This window comes from Budorcas taxicolor, chromosome 10 (assembly GCF_023091745.1).
Source record: "Budorcas taxicolor isolate Tak-1 chromosome 10, Takin1.1, whole genome shotgun sequence".
In the NCBI taxonomy this organism is placed as follows: domain Eukaryota; kingdom Metazoa; phylum Chordata; class Mammalia; order Artiodactyla; family Bovidae; genus Budorcas; species Budorcas taxicolor.
Genome location: NC_068919.1, coordinates 53,055,887 through 53,075,117, shown reverse-complemented (window position 1 = coordinate 53,075,117; position 19,231 = coordinate 53,055,887). Strand labels below are relative to the sequence as shown.

Genomic DNA, 19,231 nt, shown 5'->3' with positions numbered 1-19,231 from the left:
ATTATCTATTTATCTACATTTATCCATATGAATGTTTGTACTAAACTCTAGCCTGACAAGACAATGCAAAATACCAATACGGTTTTAGGTTCTTAAAAGATTTCTAGAAATATCTGAGATTCTGTGTATAAGTAATGCAAACACAGATTCTTTCCTTAACTCTCAACGACTCACAATGGAATGCCAATTTGTAATACACACAGCTTGAGAACAGGGTAAACTAAGAAATCCCAGCCATAAAGTGTGCAATTCAGTCAACATGGGAAAGAGAATTAATATGATTAAAACAATCACTGTAATTTCTCAGAGTGGATATGTCCATAGAAAAATGGGCCTTTTAAAAACAGTGTTCCAAAATAGTTTCTATAGTTTTGTAGGGTCAGAATTAAGGCCCATCTGCCATGATTTTTCTTCTGAGACAAAAGGCCATTTTTATGAAAAGAGTGGGCGTATTCAAGAAAGGGAAACCATACTAAAAATCATCAAATTGGTCATCCAGATGAAGTACTGTTTTTTCTCATTATGATAAAACATGTCTATTATAGAAAATTTATATAACTCAGACAAGCCAAAAGAAGAAATAAAAATAAAATATTCTTAAAACTAGCACCTAGAGATAAGCACTGTAAACACTAGTGTGTCATGTTTTTCCTTCCATTTCCTATCCATATGCACCCATATTCAGTATATTTTGTACTTTATAATCTTTTTCAGTTAATATACTATGGATAACTATTCATATTATTAAACATTATCCTAAAACATTCTTTCTAGTGTCTACATTTGGTATGGATGTACCATAGCTTGTTTTATTAAACCTCTATAGTGCTTCCCAGGTGGCTCAGCGGTATAGAATCTGCCTGCCAAGCAGGAGACACCGATTCGGTCCCTGAATTGGGAAGATTCCCTGCAGGAGGAAATGGCAACCTACTCCAGGATTCTTGCCAGGGAAATTCCAGGGACAGAGGAGCCAGGAGGGTTACAGTCTATGGGGTCGCAAAGAGTCACAACTTAGCAACTAAACAACAACAAAAAACTGACTATTTCAGTTTTCTCTAGATTTTCACAGTTATAAATGACCCCCATATACTACAGTGAGCATATCTGTGGTTAAATGTTTGTGCATGTTTAGAATACCTTTTTATTCTAGGTTCTGTTAATGGAGTTGTTGGGTAAAACAGTGTGCATATATTATTCTACCCGCATTTGGAGTTGCCTAATTATCCCTAGAAAAGCTGTATATCAATTTATACTCCCACTATTAAAGTGGTTCTTTAATCCCAAACCCTCACTAACTCTGGCCTTACATCACCTATTTCTTTTTAATTTTGTTGAATTTTGTGTTTCTATATTGAGTTACTTCAAATCTTCCTTGGAAATTAGGAGGTACATAAATTTTCAATAATGTCAAGCTAGATATATTTACATATTCTACCAGGAAAGATGTATCAACTGTGATAAACAGGCAAAATGTGATGCCTACTGTCTGCACAGATTTCCTAAGTTATTGTTAACGTCTGGCATGCTGAGAAAGCTAAGATGCCATTTTCACCTTCAGCTGAAGCATCCACTCTAGTTTCTGTAATAAGGTAAGTGTCAATAGAGTTATGCTATCTTGGCCAACTTAAGAAGCCTCTGCTTATACAGGGCAGCATACATTCTGAGATGTTGTGCAAAATCTTTCAAGAGTTCAAACACCTCAAAATGGAAAAGTACAATATCAATAAACTCTGTCAGGATTATGATATCACAGCAGCTTATCCAAATCAAATGATAAAATCAAGTTGTTTAAATAGGAAAATATACCAGTATTTAGCCTGTTCTGATTCTTAGTCTATGACTATGGTTTATGCCATGCCTCCTTTAAATCTTTCATTATCCCATCAGGGTCTTTCACCTAGTTAACTTCTGTTATCCTTCAGATCTTAATTCATTATCAATTTCTCAGGGAAACTTAACCAGATCCTTACTAGCAAACTATATAGTGTTCCCTATAACTCACAACTCTGTATACTTTTCTACCACAGCACCTACAAAAGCTTACAATTATTAATATAATTTATATGGTGATTTGATTATAATGTCTATTTCCTCTTTTCGCTGTAAAGCTTCATAATTTGGGTAGTTACTTAGAAATAACCAATTCTCTATTTTAGAACAGTGGTCTCCATATTTTTTTTCATTTTACCCATTAATAATTTTTTCTAGCAAGCATACTCATAACATATACACTCTTTATAATATATACATATGCAACTGTCCTATTATGTACATTATGAAACACAAAAATACTTTTAAAGCATTAAGATATAAAAATATTTTCCTACAGCAATGCCTGTCTTATAGCTCCCCTCTACCTCACGGTGTGTGTAATTGGTACAAAGCTTAACATTTCATTTGCACTAAGTTTTTTTAAGAACAAGCTTAAAACAAAAACAAAACAAAACCCTCAAGTATAATTACTGCTATGCAGCAAATGTTTTTTTCTATCCACTCTGAAGTTTCTTTCATGTGCTAATGTGGTATTTTAAAAACCTTCTCTCCTTTACTTACTTAGATTTTTAAAGACCTCACACATCTAAAGACTCTTTACATTGACCAGAAACTTCCAGACTGGTTTGAAGGTTGACAATTAATGGATAGCACTGATTTAATTTCCTACAAGAGTTTCCCTTCTGTAAGGAAAACGGTTTGCAATTCACATAAAGCATTCTACCATGCTTTACAGATTTTTAAAAATAACAAGGAAAGGCTTACTGAAGTTTTTCCTTCATTCATAAAATTACCACTGGGAATGTTCTGCACTATAAAACAGTCAAGAGCTGATCAATAACTATGAGTGTCTTCCTAATACCAAGGAAACATGGCTTTCATTTGTTACCATTCTAATGAGGTTTTATTAGCACACGTAGAAAGGAAGCAGAAAAGGTAACAGAAGATAAATTTAACAACCTTCGAAATATAAATACAAAGGGTTATAGAGATTACTAGAATATTTTAGGAGAGAGATACATAAAGATTCAATGTAAAGGAGTTAGTTAAATAATTATTAAATAGATGTGAACATCATTAGATAGTAAAAGTTTCTTCAAAGATCTTAATTTGTGTCATTCGGACTGAAGTTAAAAATTCTTTTTCTGTGGGGAGGGATAGATTGGGAATTTGGGATTAGCAGACACAAACTATTATATACAGGATGGATAAACAACAAGGTCCTAACTCTATAGCACAGGGAACTATATTCAGTACCCTGTGATAAACCATAATGAAAAAGAATATTTTAAAAAAGAATGTGTGTGTGTATATATACATACACACACATATATAAAACTGAATCACTTCGCCATTCAGCAGAAATTAACACAACACTGTAAATCAACTATACTTGAATGAATTAAAATTTTAAGAATACCTTTTTGGGAGACCAACCATGGAACTAATTTTGTTCTCATACACTTTTCATATTTGATATCTGAAATAAAACTTGACCACTTAACATACAGAGAAGGAAACAACTGACAATTCCCATTCTCATCTGTATTTCAATAGAGCATTTTTTTAAAGCTTTCTGTTGTTTTGCTTTCCCTAAAGAAGAGATATTGCCCTAAAGAAATTTCAGGTGGAAATTTACTTTGAGGAAGGCAGCAGGAAGGGATATTTGCTGAGAATGAAGGAAACAGAGAAGGACATTTTGCTTCCTGCATCCCCAACTCTTTAACTACTGTAACATCAGACCTCATACTTCAGTGACATAAGACTCAAACTGGAAACACATCACAATTGGTATTTCACTTCATAAACTGGTTAAAAAAAAAACAGAGCTACTTGAAATAATGGAACTTCCTTACCCTGCTTATTTTCTCCATCTCCACAGGGGCCTTACTTTATTTAGGATTCTTTTCAGTCAGGCATGAGAAGTGAGGCTCCACAAGTACTGTAAATCTTTACCCAGTGCCAAAGGTCAAAGGGTTATCTGTGCTATGCAGTTTTAGGGTAGATGATTTTCTTTATTCTTTTCTTTCTCTCCCCATTTTTTTAAGAAAACAAAACACAGGCATGTGAAACACAGCAAGCTAATTTAGGTACTAAAAAAGTTCTTCTACTGATGAACCTCTTTCTCAAGTAAACTACTAAATATCAACTTTTCAGGCATTTTACAAAGAGAAACCAGATGCAACTGAGTCCCCCCTTCCCACCACTATTGTCTGCTAGAAAACTTACCACACAGCTGCTAAAGCAGTAAAACAACTTCAAACCTACAAAAGTGATGACTATTTAGGCAAATGCACCAATTTTGTTCTTGGGAAAAAAACAACTTTGCTTTATCTTTGAAAAAAAAAAGGAGTAAGGTTTTTGTTCACAAATTACACCTCATTTAATAACAAGACAGATGTTTTTCACAGAGCTTTTCATGTTTTAGAGTATTTCAAAAAGTAATGACTATTCAAGACTTAGCATATAAAAGTCCAGGAAAAACCATCAAAATTCTTTTCCCAATTATTTTTTTTGGTTTTGATATGGAAAGTTGAACCTTAATTTTTAAACAAGGAGAAGAATATTTAAGAAAATATAGGCATTTATTGCTGCCTTCCTTTTCTCTCACCAAAATGATTTTTTCTAAAGTGGGAAATAAAATTGAGTGTAACATCCCATAAGGTGCCACTGATACAATTTTGAGACAACACAATATACAGCACAAGAATAAAAGGCATTTATTCTTTCATGGGGCACTGTGATTTTAACACTCTCTGCAGTCCTCTGAATTTAAGAGGCAGAAATACAAATTATAACAGTATTGCTACTGCATTCAACTGAGTTACCAAAAAAATTACAAAATATGGCTTTCAAACACTGAAGAGTGCAAAATATCCTCTGTGATCTGCTACAATTCAAAATACACTTTGGAATTTGCTAGCTATATTTCTCCCATAATATAGCAGCAATGATTTGCCTGATCCCTTTTGCTTCCTTCTTAATCAGAATTCCTCTATCTTTCACAGCAAGTAAAAAACTGATAAATGTTTAAGAATATAAATATGATCTCATCTGAAATTTCAATGAGATTTGTTGAATGTGCCCCACTTTCCAGAAAATGACCTTTCGGGAAAGATATTTCCTGAAAATGTCTTTCATTTTACAATTATGCTGACAAATGGTTTCTTCCGCTCAAATCTTTGTAGCTCAGACAAAAAGATGTTGGGTCCCTTGGAGCAGGACAGCATCAGTGTGTAGGCTTAACTCCAAAATGTACAGCAGTGATTCACTATCTCAGATCTTCTGAAATCAAAACCATATATATTGAGCTCCTAGAGACATCTCCACCAGAATACCAAACTTTCCAACCCAATACAATCAAAATTGAACTAAATAATCTCCCACTTTTCCAAACCTGGTCTTACTCCTGAAGCTCTACTCCAGTGAAGTATCATCCATTCAGGACTCTTGAGAAATCAGTCCAACTTCCTCTTCACCTAATCAGATTTATAAGCAGCTACAGCTACTAAGCACTTACTATGTACAAGAGCACTGTGTTGAGGGTTCAGCACGTTCCAGCACACTTAATCCTCAATATCCTGGACACTGTGCAAATTGAGGTTTATGGAGGTACAGTAACTTAACCAAGATCACACCAAGTGTGAGGACAGCTAGAATTCAAACCCTGGCCATCTGATCTCAAGACTCTCATTCTTCTATTTTAAATTTGAAAACTGACCTTTTGGTGGTGTATGGTTCTATCCAACACATGCACAGGTTTATGCAACCACCACCACAATCAGAAAACAGAAGAATTTCGTAGTATCAAGAAACGGCCAGTGCTGTCTCTTTGTAGTTAATCCTGCTCCCAACCCCTAATTTATGGCAATCACTGATCTGTTCTCCATCCCTATAGTTTTGACTTCTCAAGAATGTCACATAAGTGGAATAATACAGAGCGTATTTTGAGAATGGATTATTTCACTCAGCATGATGCCAGTAATATCCATCAACAAACTATTGCAAGTAGCCATATAGTTCATTGCTTTCCACTGCTGAGGAGTAACTCAATTATATGGCTATATCACAGTTTATTTACTCACCCAGTGAAGGACAACTGCTGTTTCCAGTTTGTAGAAACAGTAAATTGAACTATACATTTTGTGTATAGGTTCTTGTGTGAACATCCATTTTCATTTTTCCAAGGTAAACATGTAGGATGGAACTGCTGAGTCACATGGCACAGGCATATTTAACTTCGTAAGACAGCACTGAACTGTTTTCCAGAGTGGCTGTACTATTTTACATTCCTGCAATAATGCCTAAGAGTTCCAGGTGTTCTGTATTCATGTCAGCATTTGTTATCGGCAGTTTTGACATTTACAAATTTTTTAGTCATTCTAATATGTATGCAGTGGTATCCTACTACAGTTAAAAGTTTTTTACTTTGCATTTCTGTAATGGCTAATGATGTTGCACATCTTTTCATAGACCCTTTAGACAAAATAGCTATACGTGAAGGTCTCCCATCAGGCCCACATGTAATGAGTCAAGTTCTAAGCCCCCAAAATTTCACACCTGCCTTCTCTCCAATGAACTGTTTTAGTTTATCTTATTATTTTAGATTATTTCAACAACCATTTCATTGATTTCCTGTCTTTGGTAGCCCTCTCCTGGGCCCATGCTCACTGATTCTCTAAATCTATCCTTTACAGTATCATTACCAGTTATCTGTCTAAACAAGGCATGTCATTTTCTCACTTCAAAATTTGATGGCTCTTCATTATTTACTATACAATACTCTTTACTATACAATATAAGATAAAGACTAAATAACTTTTTATGGTATGCAGGGTCCTTAAAACACCAGCGCTAGTTAATTCTATGGTTTTAGTCTAGTCTCCACAGCTCCCGCCCATGCAACCCATGATTTAGCCGTAACAAACCAATGAAGCTACCTCTTTTAATCTTTTTGTACACTTTGAGCTCCTATGATTGGAATGATTTTCCTCCATTTTTCAACTGGGCAAGTTTTCGTCATATAGTAAAATTAGTCATTTATCCTTCATGCTTACAGAATACTCTGATCACATCTCAATTTTATCAGCACATTTTCCTATGAATGCTGATAGGGCCTCCAAGCTGAAGTTAAACACTTTGGAGGCAGACATGCCATCTTACACTCAGGTTCCTTACGTCCAATCCAGGGCCTGGTGACTATGTGCATTAGATTAATATATCCTAATTTTTTAATTTTAAAAGTAATGGGGAATAACAGAGAACACACACAGAAACTTCTGAGAAAAATGTGTATTGTATTAACCTTAACATCAGAAATTTTGCATTTCTAACTGGCACTATCTTCCAGGCAATGTCTTCATGAGGAGTTATAAGAACTCACACAAGTCAAAACTGAATATTGTGGGGATGGTTTCAATTTTGCAACTGATTTGCTGGTAATTAATTTACACTAATTTAATGGTAACTGCAGCTCATTATCAGTAATTTCTAAATGGAGTTCAACTGATTTGCAAAGCCAAAGAGCTTCTGTGTTATAAGCCTCCTAGTAGGGCCCAAGAGACCAGCCCCAAGAAAGCATAGGAGCCTCTTTATCTGAGACCTATTAAGTTCCATAAAACACTGTACTCACTGTACTCACACAGTGCTAAAATGAATGCTTTACATACAGTATTGCAACTCTCAGGGTCCATAATAAAGCTCAATAATAGCAGCTGAGTGAGTTAAAAAATATTCTCCATTTGAGTGACTACTAAATGCTCCTGGCTTCATGCTGTGGATTCAAAGAACAGTTTGTGTTATGGGTTTATGGAATCCATGGTTGCATGTCCTTTATTTCTCTGATCATTTAAAAACACAAAATTTAATTAACTTGGCACTGTAACAGTTACTGACCAAATCAAGACTAACTAGGCTTTCTCAGGGGACAGAATATGTCATTAGATTTATGACAAGATGCCTCCTGAGAGTTTCCTCAATCAAAACAAAGGATAAATTAGAATACTTTAACACAGTTATAGAACTGACTTAAAGACAGGCATGAGCCAAAGGTTCAAATACCTTACCCCTTATATGGTAAAATAGTTTTTCAGATATGGGATCAATATTACCTAATATTTTGTAAATGATTTTTGAAGAGGCTCTGCACAGTAAAAATTTCCAAATTTGCTGATCTGGTAAATATTAGATTTTTACAATTGTTGCTTCTTCTTGTTACAGTTGTTGCTTGCTGTTTACTCACTAAGTAGTGTCTGACTCTTTTATTATCCCATGGACTATAGCTCTCTAGGCTCCTCTGTTCATGGGATTTCCCAGCCAAGAATATTGGAGTGGGTTGTCATTTCTTTCTCCAGGGGATCTTCCTGACCCAGAGATCAAACCCAAGTCTCCTGCATTAGCAGGCAGATTCTTTACCACTGAACCTTGTGTTAAGTGATTTAAAGCAACAAAATAAGCTGTTTTCTAAAGGAATTTTAATTTACTGTTGTGTACATGAAAACTGCCATGTATAGTAGGGTCTAGAGCAAACTTGGGAGTACAGATGTTTATAACATTTCTGAACCAGAAAGTGAAAAGAAAGTTCACAAAATTTCCTCTTTAAGGGAAGAAGTAAGTTCTGGGCTGATTTGTGTCTCATTTCTCTATATTATATTCTACACACTGCAACAGAAGGGTATTTCTAAACATGCATCTAATCAGGCCACTTGCTTACTTGAAATCGTTTCATGGCTTCACATTGCCCTGAGGATAAGGCCAGAATCCCCTCCCAGATGCTCTCCAGAGGCTCACCAGATGCTCTCCTCTCCCATTTCACTCTGGTCATAGTAACACTTTAGTTCCTCCAGAATACAGTCTCCCTCACCTCCTGGCCATCCCACAGAAACTCCAGCATTCCTGAGTACTTCCTGGGTTCTGTTATCCCCTCTTTGCAGAGGTAACTTTACCCAGAAGCTATGAAGCTGGAGTTTCAGAACCCTTTGTTTGCATGGGACTTCCTTGGTGGCTCAGATGGTAAAGCGTCTATCTACAACGTGGGAGATCTGGGTTTGATCCCTGGGTTGGGAAGATTCCCTGGAGAAGGAAATGGCAACCCACTCCAGCACTCTTGCCTAGAAAATCCCATGGATGGAGGAGCCTGGTGTCCATGGGGTTGCAAGAGGTCTATTAAAGACCCTGTATCTATAGTATATTTTTATATTGCTTTAACCTATTTTATATTATTTTATCAGACCCCCACAACCTGTATCTGCCCCAGCACCTTTGCCTGGCTGAGATCTTCTTTAGATCTCAACACAAATGTTCTCTTATTGAAAGCCATCCCCATTTTAGCCCTCAAGTAGGTCAGAGGTTCCTGCCAAATGCCACAGCAGCAATCTGACCTCCACTATCAAGGAGTTCATCACACCTTATTTTAATTGCTTATGTAATTATTATTCTTCCTCCTAAGTTCCCCAAATACATGATCTGTCTACACTAAATATGGTTGTGTTCTAATGTAGGGACCACCACATGGTGAACTTGGTAAATATTTGAGAATCAGAAAATGAATCTGTGAAGGAGTACTCAGTGGCAAACAAACTATAGGAATATATGGCTCAAACTACAAGATTATACCTGAGAGCCTGTGACTCTTCTACTCCTTGGATGTTTGGGAAGAAATGTACTGACTGAATGATGATAACCATGAAGGTCACATTTTCCTTATTATATAAAGGAAATCAACCCTGAATATTCGTTGGGAGGACTGATGCTGAAGCTGAAGCTGACGCTCCAATACTTTGGTCACTTGATGCAAAGAGCTGACTCACTGGAAAAGACCCTGATGCTGGGAAAAACTGAGGGAAGGAGAAGAAGGGGCAACAGCAGATGAGATGGTTAGATGACATTATTGACTCAATGGACATGAGTTTGAGCAAACTCCGGGAGATAGTGAAGGACAGGGAAGCCTGGAGAGCTGCAGTTCATGAGCTGCAGCTGGAGAGCTGCTGTTGCGACCCGCAAACAGTCAGACATAACTCAGCAACTGAACAACATCAACAAGCTGAGAAGTATGGGGAAATGTGACTGGAAACAAATAAACAATAAAAAGCACAATAAACATGGACTAAACAGAGGTTCAGCAGTAACAAAATTAAAAACTATCATTGGCCTGACAATTATAGGCATCTAGAAGGCACAAAAATAAATTTATGAAAGATTTCCAACAAGAATAACAAACTAGAACTAAGTGTTATTAAGTTATAAACAATTAACATGGCTATTTAGGAAAAATCCTACTGTACTAGGTAATCTAGACCAGTGTTTCCACTTTCATGTACATACTAGTCACCTAGTAATTGTGTTAAAATGGAGACTCTGATTCAGTAGATCTGGGGAAGGGATGGGGGAACTTGAAATTCAACATTTAAATAAAATTTCAGATTATGCTGCTGATCCTGGGACCACATGTTGAAGAGCAAAGACTATCAAGTCTACACCTGGAATTGCCAAACCATAGCAATATGGCCTACTGCCTCTGGGTAACCTGCCAGCTAAAAAATGGTTTTCACATTTTTGAGTGGTCAGAAAAAAATTTTAAACAATATTTTATGATATATCAAAAATTACATGAAACTCAAATTTCAGTCTCCAGGGACTTCCTTGGTGGTCCAGTGGCTAAGATGCCATGCTCCCAATGCAGGGGGCCTGGGTTTGATCCTTAGTTGGGGAATTAGATTCCACGTATCCCAACTAAGAGTTCGCATGCCACAACTAAGAGTTCAAATGCAGCAACTAGAAAGTCTGTATGCTGCAATGAAGACCAAAGATCCCAGGTGCCACAGCTAAGACCCACTACAGCCAAATAAATATTTTTTTACATTTCAGTTTTCATAAATAAACCTTTATTGGACCATAACCAACACCCATACATTTATGAATTTTATATGCTGCTTTGTGCTGTAGTGCCAGAGTCAGGCATTTGTGGACGAGACCATATGGCCCACTGTATTCATCGGCATAGGCCGCCATGACAAAATGCCATGGACTGGATAACAACAGAAATTACATTCTCAAGGTTCTGGAGACTGGGAAGTCCAAGATCAAGGTGTGCCAGGAGTCTATTTCTGATAAGAACTCTCTTCCTGGCTTGTAGACTGCTACTTTCTCACTGTCTCATGGTGGAGTGAGTGCTCTGGTATTTCTTCCTCTTCTTGTAAGGGCACCAGCCCTATTAGATTAGGGCCCCACACCATATGAATTTGGGGGAACATAAAACACCCACAAAGCCTAAAATATTTACTATCTGGCTTATTGCAGAGAAAATCTGCCTAGTCCTGGTCTAGACCTTTGCTTCTCAAAATGAGCAGAAATACAAAAATTTCAGGCTTCACCCAGACACAGTAAATTTTAACAAGGCTCTGGGTAAATTCATACACATATTAAAGCTCAAGAAGTAGTGGTTTCCATATCTAATGATCATGGAAAGTAACATGGGAAAAAATTTTTTCTAATCCAGATTTTCAGACTCCATCCTGGGAGAAGAACCTTTTTTTTTTTTTTCTTTTTTAAAAAAAATTTATTATTATTTTTTTAAATTTATTTATTTTAATTGGAGGCTAATTACTTTACAATATTGTATTGGTTTTGCCATACATCAACATGAATCCTCCATGGGTATACACGTGTTCCCCATCCTGAACCCCCCTCCCACCTCCCTCCCCATACCATCCCTCTGGGTCATCCCAGTGCACCAGCCCCAAGCATCCTGTATCCTGCATCAAACCTAGACTGGAGATTCGTTTCTTATATGATATTACACGTTTCAATGCCATTCTCCCAAATCATCCCACCCTCTCCGTCTTCCACAGAGTCTAAAAGACTGTTCTATACATCTGTGTCTCTTTCACTGTTCTGCATATAGGATTATCATCACCGTCTTTCTAAATTCCATATATATGTGTTAGTATACCATATTGGTGTTTTTCTTTCTGGCTTACTTCACTCTGTATAATAGGCTCCAGTTTAATCCACCTCATTAGAACTGATTCAATTGTATTCTTTTTAATGGTTGAGTAGTACTCCATTGTGTATATGTACCACAGCTTTCTTATCCATTCATCTGCTGATGGACATCTAGGTTGCTTCCATGTCCTGGCTATTATAAACAGTGCTGTGATGAACACTGGAGTACACCTGTCTCTTTCAGTTCTGGTTTCCTCAGTGTATATGCCCAGCAGTGGGATTGCTGGTCATAAGGCAGTTCTATTTCCAGTTTTTGTTTTTTTGTTTTTTTAGTTTTTTATTTTTTTAATTTTAAAATCTTTAATTCTTACATGAATCTCCACACTCTTCTCCATAGTGGCTGTACTAGTTTGCATTTCCACCAACACTGTAAGAGGGTTCCCTTTTCTCTACACCCTCTCCAGCATTTATTGCTTGCAGACTTTTGGATCACAGCCATTCTGACTGGCATAAAATGGTACCTCATTGTGGTTTTGATTTGCATTTCTCTGATGATGAGTGATGTTGAGCATCTTTTCATGTGTTTGTTAGCCATCTGTATGTCTTCTTTGGAGAAATAAAGGTCAATGGAACAAAATAGAAAGCCCAGAGATAAACCCACGCACCTATGGACACCTTATCTTTGACAAAGGAGGCAAGAATATACAATGGAGAAAAGACAATCTCTTTAACAGTGGTGCTGGAAAAACTGGTCAACCACTTGTAAAAGAATGAAACTGGAACATTTTCTAACACCATACGCAAAAATAAGCTCAAAATGGATTAAAGATCTAAATGTAAGACCAGAAACTATAAAACTCTTAGAGGAGAACATAGGCAAACATTCTCCGACATAAATCACAGCAGGATCCTCTATGACCCACCTCCCAGAATATTGGAAATAAAAGCAAAAACAAACAAATGGGACCTAATTAAAAGCTTCCGCACAACAAAAGAAACTATAAGCAAGGTGAAAAGACAGCCTTCAGAATGGGAGAAAATAACAGCAAATGAAGCAACTGACAAACAACTAATCTCAAAAATATACAAGCAACTCCTGCAGCTCAATTCCAGGAAAAAAATGACCCAATCAAAATGTGGGCCAAAAACCAAACAGACATTTCTCCAAAGAAGACATACAGAGAAGAACCATTTTAAAAACAGTTACGACAGCTAACATTTGTTGAGGACTTACAATGCAATTTACAATGCAATGTTAACTCGTATGTGTATTATGTTATTTAATCTTCCTAACATTCTAAAATAACTATTATTATTATCTCTATTGAGGCAAACAACCAGGATTTGTTAATAAACGGTGGAAACTCTAAGTTAAATTGAGGCAGTAGACACGAAAGTTAGTCAGCTGATGCTTTTCCCCTGTCAGTGCCACGTGCTTCTGTAACAGTGTATTGTACATGATGTACTATTGGAAAGCCTGATTCCATTTGGGGTCACAAAAATACTCCCAGAAGAGTTAAGACTTAAAAGCTGGGCAAGATTTTTTCCAAACAGAAAGTATAGGTCTCTAATTTTGTCCAGAGAGTATCAAAAATATTTTAAAATGGAAGATTAAATTTCATACAAGAAAAAGAATTTAAGAAAAGATAAACAGATGATTAACTGTAACTTTTGTTTAGTTTTTACAGTTTCATTAACCTACAAACATTCTGTCTTTAATTAGAGGTAGTTGCAAACTGTCAAACAAAAATCTTTTTTATTGTCTTATTGAAACAGTATTTTTTTAGTAATGGGATGTTTTAGACATGGAAGCTCCATTTCTTTTGAGCAACAGGTTTCTTTTAAGTATTTTTTATTAATTTAAGTATTAAGGTTCTAAAATGTGATCTGAATATCAATCATACGTGGCATTGTTGGACAGTACAGAGAAGGAAATTTTTAAGATTTTCACTCTCAGTAAATTAGGAAAAAATATTTCACTATTCCCTAAAGTCTCTTCTGTCAACATGTTTTGTCTTGATAACAGATTAAACACAAAATTTAAAAATGACAACTTAAGAGATACTTAACAATGAAGGAAGTGAAATGCAATACTTTTTAAACGTTCTCTTTAATTTGTACTCATAATCAATTCTATGGCCTACATAGTAGGTGGTTTCCAAAGATCATTCCTTTAAGAAGTCTACTGACTTCAGTTAGGTGAACTTATTTTGTAATTATTTGAAAAGAAAGAATAAAAGAATGTAACCAGATACTGTTCAGAGCAACTTTTTCTACTAAGAGTGAAAACTATCTGTGGTAAAGCACAGGAGGAACTGAAGAGAGACAAAAAATGTGAGGCTATGTTCTCAAAGATCTTGCCTGTGGTAAATGATAGCAATAATGTTAATGGAATGTTTACACCAACCCTAAAATGGTCTGTTAACAAATAAAAGCAAAATGATCTCATAGAAAAGAGTGCTGCATTATGAAGTCAAAGCTAATCTGGACAGAATAGTTAACGATATTTATGTTGTTGTTGGTACATTACTTCAGCAGTTAAAGACTCCTGACATCAGGAATGGTATTTGGGCTGGTAGTCAGCATCAAAGCACCATGTTATCTGAAATGAATTTATACACTAAAAGTCAGTACAGAATTGTACAACTGAAATTATTCACCATTAGGAAGATTTTGTTATACAATGCCATGTCTTTTCTACTCCATCTTAAGTGATGCAGTCAGAAGCATGCAGACCAACCACATCATACGGATTTTCACCTGCAGTATACTTTCAAAGATTTTCTGAGTGTTATCTAAGCCTTCCTTGGCTGAGAGGGGTGAGGGAATACAGTCTCTGAAAAGACTTAGGCTTGCTTTAAAAATGTGACTTCCGTATTTCATGAACTGAATGATTCTAATTCTCCTGGAAACAAAATCTCTGTTATAGTAATGTTCGCAATGAACTGTCTCTGATCATCATGCCATAAAATCTTGTTCTGCCTTGACGAAAGGAAGATTACAACTTCCTCTGGTTACATCAGTTTGGCTCACTAGCGCTAGTTCTCTGTTTTCTTTCATGAGATATGTAGCCACACAACCAAACTCAGTTCTATCAATACTATAGGGAAAGATAACACCCAGAAATCTCACTTAATTTTATCATGCTTCTACATAAACTAGCTAATGGACTTTAAAATTACATTTACGTTGCTGTATGGTAGAAACCATCACAACACTGTACAGCAAATTTCCTCCAATTAAAAAAGTTACATCATTAACCAAGGACTGTTTCTTCAGACGCCTACTCCTAGAGTTGGGAGTTCTAACTTTCAGTTCAGTTCAGTTGCCCAGTTGTGTCCGACTCTTTGTGACCCCATGAATTGCAGCACGCCAAGCCTCCCTGTGCATCACCAACTCCCGGAGTTCACTCAAACTCATGTCCATCAAGTTGGTGATGCCATCCAGCCATCTCATCCTCGGTCGGCCCCTTCTCCTCCTCCCCCCAATTCCTCCCACCATCAGAGTCTTTTCCAATGAGTCAACTCTTCACATGAGGTGGCCAAAATATTGGGAGTTTTAGCTTTAGCATCAGTCCTTCCAAAGAACAGCCAGGACCGATTTCCTTTAGAATGGACTGGTTGGATCTCCTTGCAGTCCAAGGGACTCTCAAGAGTCTTCTCCAACACCACAGTTCAAAAGCATCAATTCTTCGGCGCTCAGCTTTCTTCACAGTCCAACTCTCACATCCATACATGACCACTGGAAAAACCATAGCCTTGACTAGACGCACCTTTGTTAGCAAAGTAGCGTCTCTGCTTTTGAATATGCTATCTAGGTTGGTCATAACTTTCCTTCCAGTAAGCATCTTTTAATTTCATGGCTATGATCACCATCTGCAGTGATTTTGGAGCCCCAGAAAATAAAGTCTGACACTGTTTCCACTGTTTCCCCATCTATTTCCCATGAAGTGATTTCCCATTGAAACATGTATAATATCATATAAGAAACGAATCGCCAGTCTAGGTTCGATGCAGGATACAGGATGCTTGGGGCTGGTGCACTGGGATGACCCAGAGGGATGGTATGGGAAGGGAGGTGGGAGGGGGGTTCAGGATTGGGAACACATGTACACCCATGGCGGATTCATGTTGATGTATGGCAAAAAAAAATTCCAACAGCAAGTAGAAAAAAAAAAAAAAAGTTCTAACTTTAGATTTCTCAAAAAGAGATCTCTAAGTTTTGAAGGTGTGATTTTAAATATTTTAATCTTTACAATTGGTGCTAAATAGCCTACTCACTAATCATGCTTGCTGTGAAATATTTAATAGCACAAATTCTTTGACAAAATAGAAGCTAAAGATGATCTAGTATCAGTGTCCTAAATGCTAAACTAAAATAGCACTATATAAGTAATCCTCCCCTTTTCACTTTCTTCTACACAGACAAAACAATTAAGAACAGTTTCTGACAATCAGCTTATGAAAACAGTCCTCTTGTGATTAGAAACTCTAACTTCATAATTTGAAGCCGATTTCTGAAATAAACAGACAATAAAAGAGGAACAAATTATTCCAATCAGCCTATTATCAGGGAGCACAACTGTGCTATTAACTTTGCTTCAGTTTATTGTATGATGAATGAAACAAACACTTTAAAATCCTATTTAAAACTGAACTAAACACTGAAAGTGCCAAGGGGGTAAAAAACCTAAGTGAAAATAATCACTACAAAGATACAATATCTTGAAAAAACCACAAACTACAATTTAGAACAAATCACATAAACCTTAAATCACAAGCCCAGGGCTTTTTATCCAACTCCCACAAAGTAAACCACTTCCAATAAAATCAAACTGTGTATCTTAAAACCATTAAACCAGAACAAACTAGCAACATTAAAATACTTCCACTGCTCTGACAATATTTATATTACACTAACAAATACACAAGAATCTTTTTAGCCACTTTAAAAAACAAAACATTCTACATTTCAGGGAATGGAGCTTTGAGGGTTTAGAGTAAAATGTTCTAAAATAATTTTCAGTATTCAGTACAATTAAATTTAGTTAATCAGATTTGGGAGAAAATCAGACAAGTAAGTCAACTGAATCTTGGTTTAATCCTTCTTGTTTTAAGCAGTGGTCACATTCATTACATTTCTTTAATCTATTGCTATAATGCCTTACATAAAAAAGAATTTTAAATGACTGTTACAGGAACTGAAATACATGAACTCCTTCACCTATTTCTTTTTTTCAGAAACAAAGAACTATACATATTACTAAGGAGAATATGTCCCAGTAACATACTTTTTTAATGAAAACTTAATTATCAGAAATTGAACAAAAAGGGCATCAGAAAGGGGATTAGTATGAAAATGAAATTTTGAGACCTCAGTTTGCTACTCAAACTGACATTGAATCAGCAAACAAAAGCATTTAAATTTCATTTCCAAGCCCACTTAGTAAATCTAGTTTCAGTTAGAGTATCTTTAATGTGCAGAAGCTCAGTAAAAGCAAGTATTTGCCATGTAAGACACAGATAGTGTTCCCTTAACCTACTGCCCTTTAGACATATCACTCTCTGTTAAACAGGCAGCTACTGCCAGATGCTCTCGCTAAAAATGATCACAGATGGTCAGCTGTCCAGTTAACAGAAGATACTGCCCACCCCCAACAGCCAAAAGTAAGAAGGAAAGAAGTGAGAGCTGTTAACAGTTGGTTGCTTAGTGGGGTAAACCCATTCGCTTGCTATAAGCTGGGCTAGGCCCCAAGCTGACTTTTAAGAAAAGGAAAATGGGATCCCAGGACTCTAAAAATTAGAAGGCATCTTAAAGGTGATTTAGTTAACAGCTGTACGATGTGTCAGTCTGTACAACTGCATCCCTGCCAGTCAACCATTCCAGCTCTGTCCCTGAAACTCCAGGGGTATGGAACATGCCTCTAACAAGAAAGCCCTAAAGCCATGACACAGTCCTCCGCCACCCTGCACTGCAATTACTCTAGCAACTCAGTCTAACTCCAGTCGGGAAACATGGGGCTATTTTAATAGATGGGGTATATAGACCATAACAGAATCATTTCCTATTTTTATACACTATAAAATGATTTTAAACTGAGTTACCCCAAATGGCATATTCAAAGGATCATACCATAAAAAAACTCAGGCAGTAAACATATGCAATTTATTTTTAAAACACAGGAAGAAATAAAGGTTTATAGAATGAAAGCTATTATATAGAGATTATAAAAGATTTTAACAAAAATCAATGGATCTTCTATATATATATAAATGTATGCTATCTGCAGAAAAAAATTTAATTTTAAAGAACTGTTTTTAATTGGCAAAGTTTTAATAAAATGTTTCTCTAAACTTTTCACAAGCAGAGCATTACTTTTTTTTCCAATAAATTACTCACCTGTTTAGAATAAGCTACTAATATGTTCAAGAAGATTGCTCTAAGAATCTCCTGTTTTGTATCTTCAGTATATTTATATTTCTAAACTATCAGTGAAGAAATTGGAGATATTAAGCTTGATGTAAGATTTTTCATCAACAATTGTCTCAAAGCCTGTTTCTTACTTGATACTGACTAAAATTTTCCAGATGAAATGACATGCCTCTGGAAAGGGAAGGCACCCTGAGAAAGCATGGCTAGAGATAAATGCTGCTAAGTGCTTGACAGTAGGTTGGGCTAATGTCATCTGAGCATCAATGGCTTAAGGAAGGTCACCCTGGAACATATGTAACTTCTCATCCTTTATAAAGCTGCATGACGGGGATCAACTGTGAAACTTATTTAACCTAATACAGATTCAATTAAAATCCAAAACAACAAGATTAGAAGCAAAATGCCATCTGGAAAACTACTGCCAAGAACTGGAGGGTGGGGTTCTGTGTCCTTGGGTCTGAAAAGAGATTTGCACCACTGCTTCTTACTCACAGGGACTCTGGTCTAATGCTGCGAGGCCAGGGAAATGAAGCCTTCCTGGATGGGACCACTGTGCCTCTTTCCTGCCTGCACACCAAAGGGTGGTCTGTGACGGGGAAAGCCAGAGTGCTTGTAAATGTCTAGTATGTGCAGAAGGGGCTGTAACAATCCAGTAGGAGTTCAGCTGATGATCATAAACTTGCTGCTTTGTGCTTAAGGGTAAAAATCTACTCATGAGCAACAAACAGCTAAGTGTGCAGTCTATACCTTGAGTATCTGTTTATACTCATGCATTTATTGTAGTTGTAACTGTCTTTATTACACCTTCTACTAAACATGTTTACATAACAAAACCCTTTCACTGCGCAAAGACAGGATGAATAGC

At 36.5% G+C, this 19,231-nt stretch overlaps 1 protein-coding gene across 1 annotated transcript in view; it reads right to left on the bottom strand.

Annotated features, from left to right (window-relative positions):
• PRTG (protogenin) overlaps positions 1–19,231 on the bottom strand; it is a 171,191-nt gene that overhangs the window by 62,335 nt on the left and 89,625 nt on the right. The gene's annotated exons all lie outside the window — the stretch shown is intronic.